At 27.0% G+C, this 12,627-nt stretch overlaps 1 protein-coding gene across 1 annotated transcript in view; it reads right to left on the bottom strand.

The window, feature by feature from the left end:
- Nucleotides 1–11,520, bottom strand: part of LOC112596669 (putative ferric-chelate reductase 1 homolog) — a 42,164-nt gene extending 30,644 nt beyond the window's left edge. The window contains exon 1 of the mRNA XM_025342431.1: nt 11,155–11,520. The gene's annotated coding sequence lies outside the window, so the exon portion shown is untranslated. The remainder of the gene's footprint in view (nt 1–11,154) is intronic.
- Nucleotides 11,521–12,627: the final 1,107 nt, after the last annotated feature.

The raw sequence follows: 12,627 nt of genomic DNA, 5'->3' as shown, positions 1-12,627 counted from the left end.
TAAAAAGTATGTATAGTTATTTAGGTACCTATCATTTAAATGTGTATTTTGTAAGCTAATTTAATCATAGCAGGATATAAACTATTCGTATTTCATTCTCAAAGTCAGCTATTATTTTTAATTTATCTAAATTTCATTAACACGATATTTCATTAATAATAATATGACTCAAAGTAAATACCATACCCACAATGTGACGTCACATAAATCTACAATAAATTACTCATTATTTATTACACGGGAAACACAATAATATGTTCTATGGTGCACGATAAAAATATATATACATACACCTATTATTTTATATATAATTATCAGGTAGATACTAAATGGCCAATTACATAATAACCATGAAAACGAAATAATACAAAATATACAATACACAAAACACGACTTAGTGATGTGATACATAGAGTGATGATAAATCATATCTAATTTAATTACAAATATACAATAATATTTGAATAATATTAATATACTCAACAAGTAACAACAATGTGCTAAGCGGTTTTAGGTCTGGAAATTATTTTGTCGTTTATATATTTCGAGCCGAGCTACACAATGATGCATAATGTACCTAAATGCTAATCAAAAGTCAAGACCACAATAAATACACTAGCTTATAGTAATGATTAATAATACTAGGTAGATACCTTATATAGTTAAAAATGTTAATACATGAATTTTTAAACATTTTACAGCAAATGAAAGCATTATAACTCTCTGCCAACCATAATGCTCTAGTAACTATAGAATAAATATCTACACAGTTTTAAAAATAAAACAGTCTAACGATATTAAAACATTACAATAAATATTTTATATTATACGTAAACATATATCGTAGAAAACAAACTTTGCGTTTTAGTTTTTATCGAATGTAGACAACTTTTTCATTCCTCTCGTATAATTTAAATATTATATTAACTAGTAATAAATGAAAAATCATTCTTTGGCACATCTAATTTACTTATATTATCATATTAATTTATTTTAGTAAAGAAATTATTTATTTTTTTCAATATACACAAAACTTATTATACTGAATATGTGTACAATAAATAAATTCATTTCGTGTTAAAAAATCATCTCCTATAATATAATATATCATGTATATTTTGTCAAATTAAAAATTACAATATAATATATTAGTGTATTACCTGAATTTGTACATGCGTGATAATAAATAATAACAGTAGTATTCAAAAAATGACTAATGATCATTTCAACATACAGACCGACAATAAATTACTAATGAATTAATGTCCACTTCAACACAAACGTTACAAGTGAAATATATGAAAACTATTATGAGATTTTTAAATGTTTGTGGTTTTTTTTTTAATTTCACAAAAACGATTTATCATGATTAAATGAACCAAAAAAAAATCATAGGACCGCAACGCGAACTAAATTTTAACTACTTAGGTCTAATGAAAATATTTAAATTTAAAAATGTATCGTCGTTCACTGACCCTTATGATATGATTATGAGTATTGTTCTATGACGTATTTTCAAACAAACACAGTTACATAAGTAAATAATAATGAAAATTATGCTCACGATAATGAGAAGAATTCGTAAATATAACGTTTACTTTTAACAATAGACAACGAATTTATATAATACATAATATTTAACTTGAATGAATACAAGAACAAGACTAAATAATAGATCTATGATATATATTTTATCGTAAAACTGATTTTTAGAAATATTACTCTACAGTCTACGTATAAACATTTTAATTAGAAACCACTTGTTAGATTTTTTATTTATGTACATCAACATTTTCACAAATAATTAGTATATATAAAAAGGTTAGTTTTCATTGGATAAAATTGAGTTTATTTTATCGCAAAACACTTTTTAAATGGTATTAAAATCTAAATAATTAAAAATATGGTCATTGATTATACTTTAAAATTACAGAATCAGAATTTGATCAAATTCGTTATTGAATGAAAAAATGGAGGTTAACATCCTTAATGAATCAATTTTTTCGATTTCGAAAATAAAATTATATTGACTTTAATGGTATCAAAACCTTTAAATTTCTTAAAATCTGAATATAGGTACCTATATTGTTAAGGAAACGTTAACCATGCTTGTTTCTTTTTAATATATAAAATATAACACAGCAAATTTTACGTTCAGTAGAATTTCTTTTACTCTGATATTTTTAATATAATATTTAATCTATCATTCTACCAGTTAACAAATTTAACGGTAAAAATATTATTCAGAGCCCTAGATAGATCTTATTTTGATACAATAATTTTAAAACCAGTTATAGAAATTGTTTTTAAATTTTAAAATGTTTTTAAAGAGAGCAAACATGATTAGCGAGTCATTTTGTAAATTATAGTTCAAAGCAATATACGAGATAATTGATATTTATGAAACGTAAAGTGTACCAGAAAATTAAAAAAACAAACTAATTATAAAAAAAAAAAAATTAAACAACGAATTTTGTAACAAACGATTGTGACGAAAAATAAACAAAGAAATATTTTACAGAAGAATAAAGAAAAAAACCATGTGGAGAAATATAAATCGGACCGAAATATTTATTTTAATATATTTCATATGCCGTATTTCGACAAAACTCGGAATAGTTCTTTTATTTTATATTCGTATGATATTATTGCAAGTAATAAAAATATCACGCACACTCGGCTCATATTATTATGTGTTTGTGTGTTTGTTAGTGGATGAGTGTGTGTGTACATAAAGTACCTAATAGATTAAAGCGTAATAAGTCACTAATACGAGGAAAAAAATAAACGCTAAAAGGAAACTGTATTATGATAAATTATTACTAGAGTAAACCAATGGTTCGTTATATGCATCGTCGTCGAGGAAGCGAAAAAGATAACACAAACGTGTTCGTGTTTAGAAATTTTAACGATTTATCTGTACAAATATATGGTCAAAACTCTTTTTCTTTGTTTCTTTTACTCGAATCAAGTCTCAAGTATATATATGTATGCATTATTATGTGCTACGGTTTGATGCGGACGTATATACGAGCCGTTCAGTACCTATACTCATGTTTTTTTTTGTTTTTTTTTTTTTACACAACCATAACAGTACGTTTTTACTGCCAAACTCCGAGGTTATATTTTCAGCTCGCCAAATTGTGCAAAACATATAATAACAGCTGTGACAAAAATAATAAATATATATACATATATATTACACTGTACATTAATAAAAGAGAAAAATTATGCCATCAGAAAATAATATTGCGATGGGAATATAAAAAAAAACACATTAGGACTGGTGAAAAAACATCTCTGTTCTATAATGGCGTACGTTTCTGTCGGCTACAATGGTTTGAATGGTATATTGAAAAAAAAATGATATTTTGAAACCGACCAAAGTACGATATAAAATATATTTAGGACTGTATAATATTGTATGTATAATACTACGTTTACGAATAGAACGTTTAAATGAAATTAATATGTTCGGATAAAAACGTTTTCAGCGTTCAAGCTCTTATTAAAAATCGACCACACACAGCTACTTTTATGAAGTGGTGAAATTGGGAAAAAAACTAAAAAATGAAAACATTCCTAGTATTCAATAAACAACCATGATCAAAAAAATCTAAAATATTTTTATTTCTTATAAAAACGATAGTAATATGCTAACGTAAAAAATAACTATAAAGGGAAAATTAACTGTGTATTAGTGTCAAAACTAATAAAAATGTATAAAGTATAATCTTTTCTGAGCTAAAATTAACGACCTTTATATCTATAGTATGTCATATTTAATATGACGTTGAAAATTGTTTATTTTCGATAATAGAACACACGATAAGCTTTTCAGCATTTACGTACTATGAAATACACAGTCAATAAGCTTATGAGTATAATCAAAACAAAAAATAATATATTATTTATTTAGTAATTCAAAGTAATTCATCAAGCATGCTAATTCCACTTTTCCATTTATAAAAAAATGTATTCAAACCTTTGGAATTTTTATGTATATTTAAACATGATTTTCTTCTATTAAAGTAGTAGCGATGTTGACTTCTTTTTTTCAAATTTAAAATCATCATTTTTTTCCTGTGTTAAACAAACAATACTTTTGAAAATGTTAAAGTACTTATTTAAATAAAAATTTAAACAAATTTTGAGTTATTTAACTGTACTCGTATTTACCTTTTACGACAAAATATATAGGAGCTACGATGATGAATAACAAATCTATTAACATTTTGTAATTTGTAAACATTTACTAAATTTACAATAAGTAAATACTACATAGTACATATATTTTATATTTTTGTTAAACCATTTTTAAGAGCTTTTATTCACAGTATATACATTTTAATAGTTTAGAATCTATACTCGTCCAAATGTCAATTTAGATACATAAACATTTATAAAAATAATAATCTATTTAACAGTTAAAAAAAAAAAGATGGGTTCTCATTCGAAAATATGAAGTTAGCATTACCATAAAACACTTCTTAAATGATATAAAAAATCAAAGTTTTTGAAAATGTTATCTATAGCTAAGTATATTTAATAATTTTCAAAATCATAATTTGAATGATTTCATTATCAAAGAAAAGTGGGAGTGAGAATCACTGTATATACTGTATACGTATAATTTTAAATTATAAAATATTTGAATGAATTATAAAACTATGTATTTATACATCAATAGTAGTATCGACATTTCTCATACATATACACACAAGATTTACATACAGGGCTTATACACTACAGATAGACTACAACAACCGCAATTTGGTCAGTGGTTCCCTATAATAAAATTGTGATGTTTAACATGGACATTTAGCAAAAAACAATAAACCCGACCATGTTGTAAATACCATCTCACTACCATTTTAACTAGGAAAATAAAAATGTAAAGATTTTATAATCAAAGATAGCTACCAAGCAGTTTAATATCAATTTAAAAACTATTATCACATATTACGACATGTAAAAAATAATCTTGATAAAATTTAATTCAAAATAAATGTATACTAATATTGTTTTTTCTAATATTATGCTATTTAATCATATATATGGTATTATATGGTTTTCGCGCGTCTTATGAATATCGGTCAAGGTTTAAAACTATAACATGTGTATTATTTTTACTAAATTCCTCTACTCACAATAAAACCACGATCGGCGACAAAAAAAAAAAAAAAAAAATGTTTTTTAAATAGCTAATGATAATATATAGATCTCTACACGTTTAAACCAATTAGAAAATGACATTTTTAGCAGCGATTAATATTATAATAGTAATTATGACAAGTATATAATGTGACAATATTTCTGAAAGTTTAAAATATATATTACAAGGAATCAACTTGATATATTTAAATTTCAAATCAGCATATTTCAATCTTCGGTCGTTTCCTAATATTTCTAAGTAAATATTTTAAAATTGAATTTGAATGACGTACTGAAGTAAAATATAATTTCACTGAAAACTTTGATTCTCAAAATAAATATTAAAAATTAATTTATTATTTATAAAAGTATCTCCAGATGGGAATAAAGGAGTTCTTAAAAGCTTTAAAAAATTTTTACTGTGCATATAACTCTAAACTTTAAAGTCTTATAAATACGGTTCAATATTATTAAACGTAAATAAATAAAAATAAAACTATCTCAATAAATTAAATCAACAAAATTGGTTTCCGATGAAAAAAAATTATTTTAATAAAAAAAACCATCATGATGTAAAACAGTAGGTAAGTGAACTCTTTTGTTGTGATCAAGTAAACTAAAAATAAAAAATAATTGTTTTTAGTAAAAAAAAAAAAAGAAGATATTCCCCAACGCCTTACAGCATACATTGTAGGCAACAAATAGTAATACTATGAAATAGTATTCAACAAAAACACATATTAAATAAACACAGATCAAAGAAAATTCAAACAATAGAGATCAGGTTGACGTGGTCTATCGATGTATCGTCAGAAACTTACCACCCCCCCCCCCCCCGTACTTAACCACTGTATTAATAATATTCTACATTATCTTCGTACCTGTTCTACATTAAATTACGTCACGTCCATTCCGATTAGTCACGCACACGTCATGGGTGACTATCCGGACCTACAGCGTTTTCCATCTCCCTCGTCTCATTCGACCCCGGAATATTTAATAATTTTAGCAGCATCTGCAGATCCCGTGTGTACTAGTGCCGCACTACTCTCTTCGGAAGTTCCTCGCCACATATCTAATGCCGATATACCACAATACACGTCCCGCAAACAATGTGTCTAACGCAGACAGTGCACACCGCGCGCGCACCATATACTCATAGTCAAACAAGACGTGTCCATCTCAACTTCCAAGGTCTCTATCGCGAGACTAATCGTTCGGTCACAAATCAACGGTCGAATAAAAAATGATTATCTTAACGGCAACACAGTGATGATTTTTAGGTAGCGCGTGATCAACACACACTCGTTTTCAGATAATACGATAATAACTCAACTGTTGTATTTCGTTTAACTTCTATAATATTGATTATTTTTATCCTAGAGCCGTCGTATTAATATATATAATTACCATATTATACATACATATTCTATCACATTTTCCTGTTTAATTCCATACATTCCCATTAACCTCACAGTGAATAAACATATTTTATCTACCGTGAAAATCTGGAAAACCGAATAATTATGCCTATTCGTATATAAGAAAAAAATACAGAACGAATTAAACACGGTACCTAGTTTTTATCTTTCTCGGATACTTTGTTCTAACGTAAAAATATATGAAATACGCTAATGCCTAATGTTAACGACCACATATCGTTGAAAAATAATAAAAATTTTATTCACGATTCAATTATAAACAAAAAAGATTTGAATTTTGAGCACATAAAAACGATTTGATTGATACTCAAAAGTAAGCTTACATCATCTTTAAAAAATATATCTATTGATTTAAATTATAAAAAATGATAGATTTTATAGAATTACTTGCAAATAACTACATGTATTTCAAGAATATTTAAAAAAAAAATTTCCTGTAGATATGTGCTCATATTTTTATTTATTTAGAACGCATCTCAAACCAAATTTTAATATATATATTTTTTTAAGCCCAACTATGATAATCATACAATCAATAGATTTTAGTAAGACTTATATGAAAATAGTTAAATAATTGTTGAAAATATTAAATTTATAAGAAAACCGAAAAATATTATTGCCAATCATTTTAACTATTGAATTACGTTAACAATTGATTTAATGAAATAATATAAATTATATGCTTATCCTACAAATCCAGGTATCAAACAAAACTAAATAAAAACGTACCTAAGTAATACATGTGCCACGTCATAAATCCACGAATGAGGTATGCTTTTAATTTCTTTCTTTGTGATTTAAACAAACCTGAATCTATATCAACTATCAAGTGTTTTTTTTAAAAATCGCCAAGTTAAGTCAACAAAACCAATATTATAATATTATACCTGCTCTAACCTAGTATACGGACAACCTACGAGTAGATAGACACGTCAACAAGTGGTGGTTACAGGATATTATTTTAATTCACACGGTTTATTTAGTGCAGTATACCTACACTAAATAAATATGCAATATAATATTAAACCCATTTGATTGATCAGATATTCTACATAACAAAATACCCAAATGCCCATTGAAGCCGAAAAGTAGCTAATATATATAGGACATAAATATATATTAAATATAATTTTAGGCATGTATATTATCGTCATGCGCACCACTCATTAGTATTACACCATTAACATAATGTAGAGATTTTTCGATCAGTTGTCGTGATGCTGCCTGCAATCTGTAACTTATAAGACGGCACGCCATAGATATATATTATGTTATCTACGCATTGCCGACGGGCAATGATATGTGTTGGATAGAATAAAACCCGTTTTGCCGATTAAAATATTCAAAGAAGTGCTATCATATATAATGTTATTCATAGGCGAAATCATCATAAACAATCTATGTGAATATATTTATATATACTGAATTTGACTGCAGTCAGTTGTATATATACTCGTACGATATATGTTATTCATTAACGCACCAGCAAATTTCTCCGAATCCAAATATTTTTTCTTAAAACATAATCATCTCACCAATATCGGTATCAGAAATAGAATCAAAAGCCCAAACAAATATAACTAAAATATCATACTATGTAAAAAACTGTTTGATGGTATGTCATGTTTTTTTACAAACTCATAAAGATAACTGTTCCTAAATATAGTCCAATAATTTTCAAAAATTTCAACGAGAGTGGCTGTCTTAATCGAATTTCGCTTATAAAAATATAGTTTCTTGAATATGTGATTAATGGTTATTTAACTTTGCTCTCGTAGGTATTTTATAATAATAAAATGATTGACCTACGTCCTACACTGTAAACAATTGGCAGTTTGGTCTTTTCCTCTAACTATAATATATAACTACCTAATTATCAGTATTGAAAAATGAGGTGTTTTTTTAATTCATTAAGTATTTATAGAATACAACAACACATGTTTATATCTGTATATAATATTATTCAATAAAATGACCAAATTTGTTAAAAAGAAGAGAAATAATCAAAAAAACTTTAGATCGATTTTCAAAATACCAATGTTTATATTAGCTATGATATAGATAGGTAATGTATAATAATTTTCCAAAATCTGAAACCTACCTACGGATATCGTTTTCAATCAAACTAATAGAATTGGATACAAATTGCTTAGATACCAATTAACATTATACACATCTAATTTTTACAATATCGTCAGACTTAACAAATAATAATTCTCATGAGATATAATGAATTTATTTAATTATTATAATATTATTTATTACAATCGTTGCATTATTTTCATCTAACTGACTATATCACTTCCCTAGTCAATTTTTGTATATTTAAAAAAATATTATTTTATAGTTGTATATTTACAAGTTTATAATATTTTACAAAAAAAAAAATCTAATATTTTACTTTCTATTACTATTATATTATTATTTCCGACTTTTGCGGAGTACTAACCTTTTAATTTTACTCCGCTCATCTAAACTTTGAAAGTTAATTAATAATAATTATTTATTCAATATCTATTTTGATATTTATATATCAATATAAAATATTCTAAAAAATGTATTCTACTTCTTATTGTTAAATTGATAATATTATAGATTATTAATAACAATATCACCACAAACATTTTTTTTTTAAATGATGTTTTTAAAAAAAAACGTGTTATAATATCTTTCAATGTTTTAACTATTATCAACATTTTTTTGAAATATTTAAACATTGACTTAACTAAAAAATTATTTTAACTGGATTACAAAATATATCTACACTTGTAAGAAAATGTCTAACTAGAAAACTGTGATCAAGGTACCTCTCTTATTACTAACGACTAAATAGTAACTATTTACTAGTATATTATATAATATGTGTCTGCAAACCTATATATAATTATATTATAATTTCGATCTAATTGATTTAGGTGAATGTACATGGAAATTGAGGACATTTGATATTCTTGATTTTAATTTATACTTATACTTAATATTTAATATGCTAATTACTACAAAACGTTTTTCGTCATAAATTTCTATTTGAATAATATTGTAGAATATTTAATTGTATTGACTAACGAGTTACTCGTGTAATTTTGTTCTAGTAAAACACCTCGTAGACAGTTTGTAAAATCAATTTCTAGAAAAAAAAAAAAAGTTTGTATTTATATAAAATTAATACTGAGCAGTAAATATTTGACGATGGTGTATTAAATAGAGCATAATTTAATTATCTATAAGATTAACAACCGCGATTGCATTTAAAACTTTAAATTAATGCATTCACGAGCAATCAATTAATAATTTATTAAATATACAATAATGAATTACATTTTTAAGTGTGGTTGAATTCGTTATTTTTAATAAAATAATCATACTTTTGTAATTTCATATATCTATATAAATTTACTTTATATTGATCTATAACCTACATGCTACATTACTTTATTTTGGCGTTATTCATTATTTGTTTGCGTATCATAATAAACGACACAATTATATTACCTAGGTTAAGGTATTTCTATTAATTTTATATAAATACTGAAAACCATTTTAACATTAGAAATAACTTATTCGTAATGACTGCCATTTTATATTAATTGATTTTTTTAAATTATTTGTATAAAACAATTAGCCATTTTATTTAATTTGTATGTATAAAGACTTCAAAATATTCAAACAAACATGTAACAAAAATATCGTTTTAGTTTTTTCGTTTAGCAAATCGGTAATATTTATCCATTATGTACGCATACTATTGAGTCATTATTATCTTATCAGTAACCTAATCTAACATTAGTACCTATCTTAGATATGTCTATATTTTGTATACAAAACATTTTAATAACACTTATATAGGCTTACGAAATTCGTGTCTATTGTACGTTGCAAATAGAGTCGATAAAACTTTTCATCGTACGTCGACCCAACCGTTTATTGATCTATAAAGAACAATAATATTAAATAGTCGTTGAACTATAGTCACTAAATTATCGATTGACAACAAATCTCAATATCTCGTCGCGTCCCACAGACTACGTGGAGTCTGCGGGAGACTTTAACGCGTCACCTATTCGACCGACTATGGCAGACAACTGCTTGTTCGTTCGCATCATCATATAATAATAAGTATTAATTTATAAAACTGTACGTACAATTTAATAAAATCAAATTATCACGTCCCGTTTAACACGTGAAGTTCTAATAAAAACTATGAAACAATATAATACACTTATAATCTGTTATATAATGTATATGTATTATTATTATTCATAAATCTATAGAACATAACTCGATTTTATTATTTATACAAGCTAAATAATCAACAAGCGTTACTTTTAAGTAACGTTTTCTTTATAACTGCGGATAATAAATATTGCGTGTAGCGTAATTACTGCTATTCTAGAGGTAAAGTATTATATAAATGGTGTCTAGCGGTACGATCAACCCGAATATGGGTTATTGTACCGAAATAAACCAATAATAATTTTAGAAACCGACGGGCGGTGTGACAGCTAGTGAAAATGTCGTCGATATTGACATTATTTTAGTCAGTGCTTGCAAAACTAACCTGCGCGTGGGTGAAATGTCACGCAGTATTTGAGTGGCGTTGCACTATAAATTATTATCCTTGCGGGCGAATCGTCAAGGGTAGTCGACCAACTTTCAACTTGTTGATGGAATACGAACAATTAAAAAAAAAAAACACACATAAACACACGCACGCACGCACACACTCTTTAAGTTGGAATAAAAACTGAATAAAAAAAAAGTAGCATTAAATAAATAACTGTTCGATTAAACGCGTCCGCGTCGAACCATCGTATACGCGCGCGCGGGATACGTTCTACCGACGTGATAGTGTCCGGACGAATGCCAGGCGTCGGCAGCTAGTGGTCGGACGTGTGCAACCGGAATACACGAACTCCTGGCCGGACAGAGGCGGCGGCGGCAATGGCCTTCGATGACGACGACGACTACGATGAATAATAATAATAATAATAACACGGCGGCGTATACGACGGAGTGAAAGAAACGCAAGCGCGCGCACGAACACACGAAACCCGTATATAAAACAAAATTATATATATATATATAGATACACATACTATTACATACTATAATACTACGATATAATGTATTATGTGGAACTGCAGAGCCATACAGGTAATAAGTTCGTCGTTCCATCTCACACGCACCCAACGTGTATGGCAGTGGTGGGGACGTGTATATTGTTATTATTAACGTAGTAGTATTTTAATGCGCGTAAAACCTAAACCATAGTAGTGTTTACGAACGCGAGTCCCTAACCCCGCTGGTTGCTACGGTGCGGTTCCCACAAGCAAGTCTTCACCCCCTTCCACAACCGCAGCAGTAATCGTAATATCGTCGCGCTCATGCGTACGTGTGTATACAAAACGAAACATTGTAAACAAATTATACACACCACTACACCACACTATAATACCATACCCGTACAGCGATGAAACTTTGATAAGTCGAAGTTTATTAGAAACAGAATTTTCTCGTCTTATCGGCATTTCGGCTTAAAGAGGTTGTGTTTAAAATTTAAATATTTAATTATTTATTAGATTTAATATGTAAAACGTAATTTAACTTTCTTAACTACAGTTCTACAACACCTATACGTGATATTCACTCATGAGTTAAGATCGATAATAATTTATGGCAGGGGTCACCAATTAATATTTTTGAAGGGCCACAATAGGAATCTGAAAATTTTTCGCGGATCATCGAAATTCTAAGTAGGTACATATTTTTAACACATGAAAGGTAGGTATTATTTTAAAATTGGATATAATGAGAACAGTATATACATATATATATTATGTTATTTATTCTTTGTCTGCCGACCACCATTTGATTTGTGGTCAACGTACCATAGTAATAGAAAAATAAATTACTAATAGTTCCGACTTATTATTAATCAATTATAAAATATCATTAGAAATATAGGAGGACGACAGTGTCCGGTCAAAATTGTTTTTCGTACACGATTTATCATTAAATTTAAATCTAATTC

The sequence above is a fragment of the Melanaphis sacchari genome, unplaced genomic scaffold (genome assembly GCF_002803265.2).
Source record: "Melanaphis sacchari strain LSU unplaced genomic scaffold, SCAv2.0 Contig33_pilon_pilon, whole genome shotgun sequence".
Classification (NCBI taxonomy): Eukaryota; Metazoa; Arthropoda; class Insecta; order Hemiptera; family Aphididae; genus Melanaphis; species Melanaphis sacchari.
The sequence above is the reverse complement of the archived record's forward strand: the minus strand, read 5'-3'. Positions and strand labels throughout refer to the sequence as shown.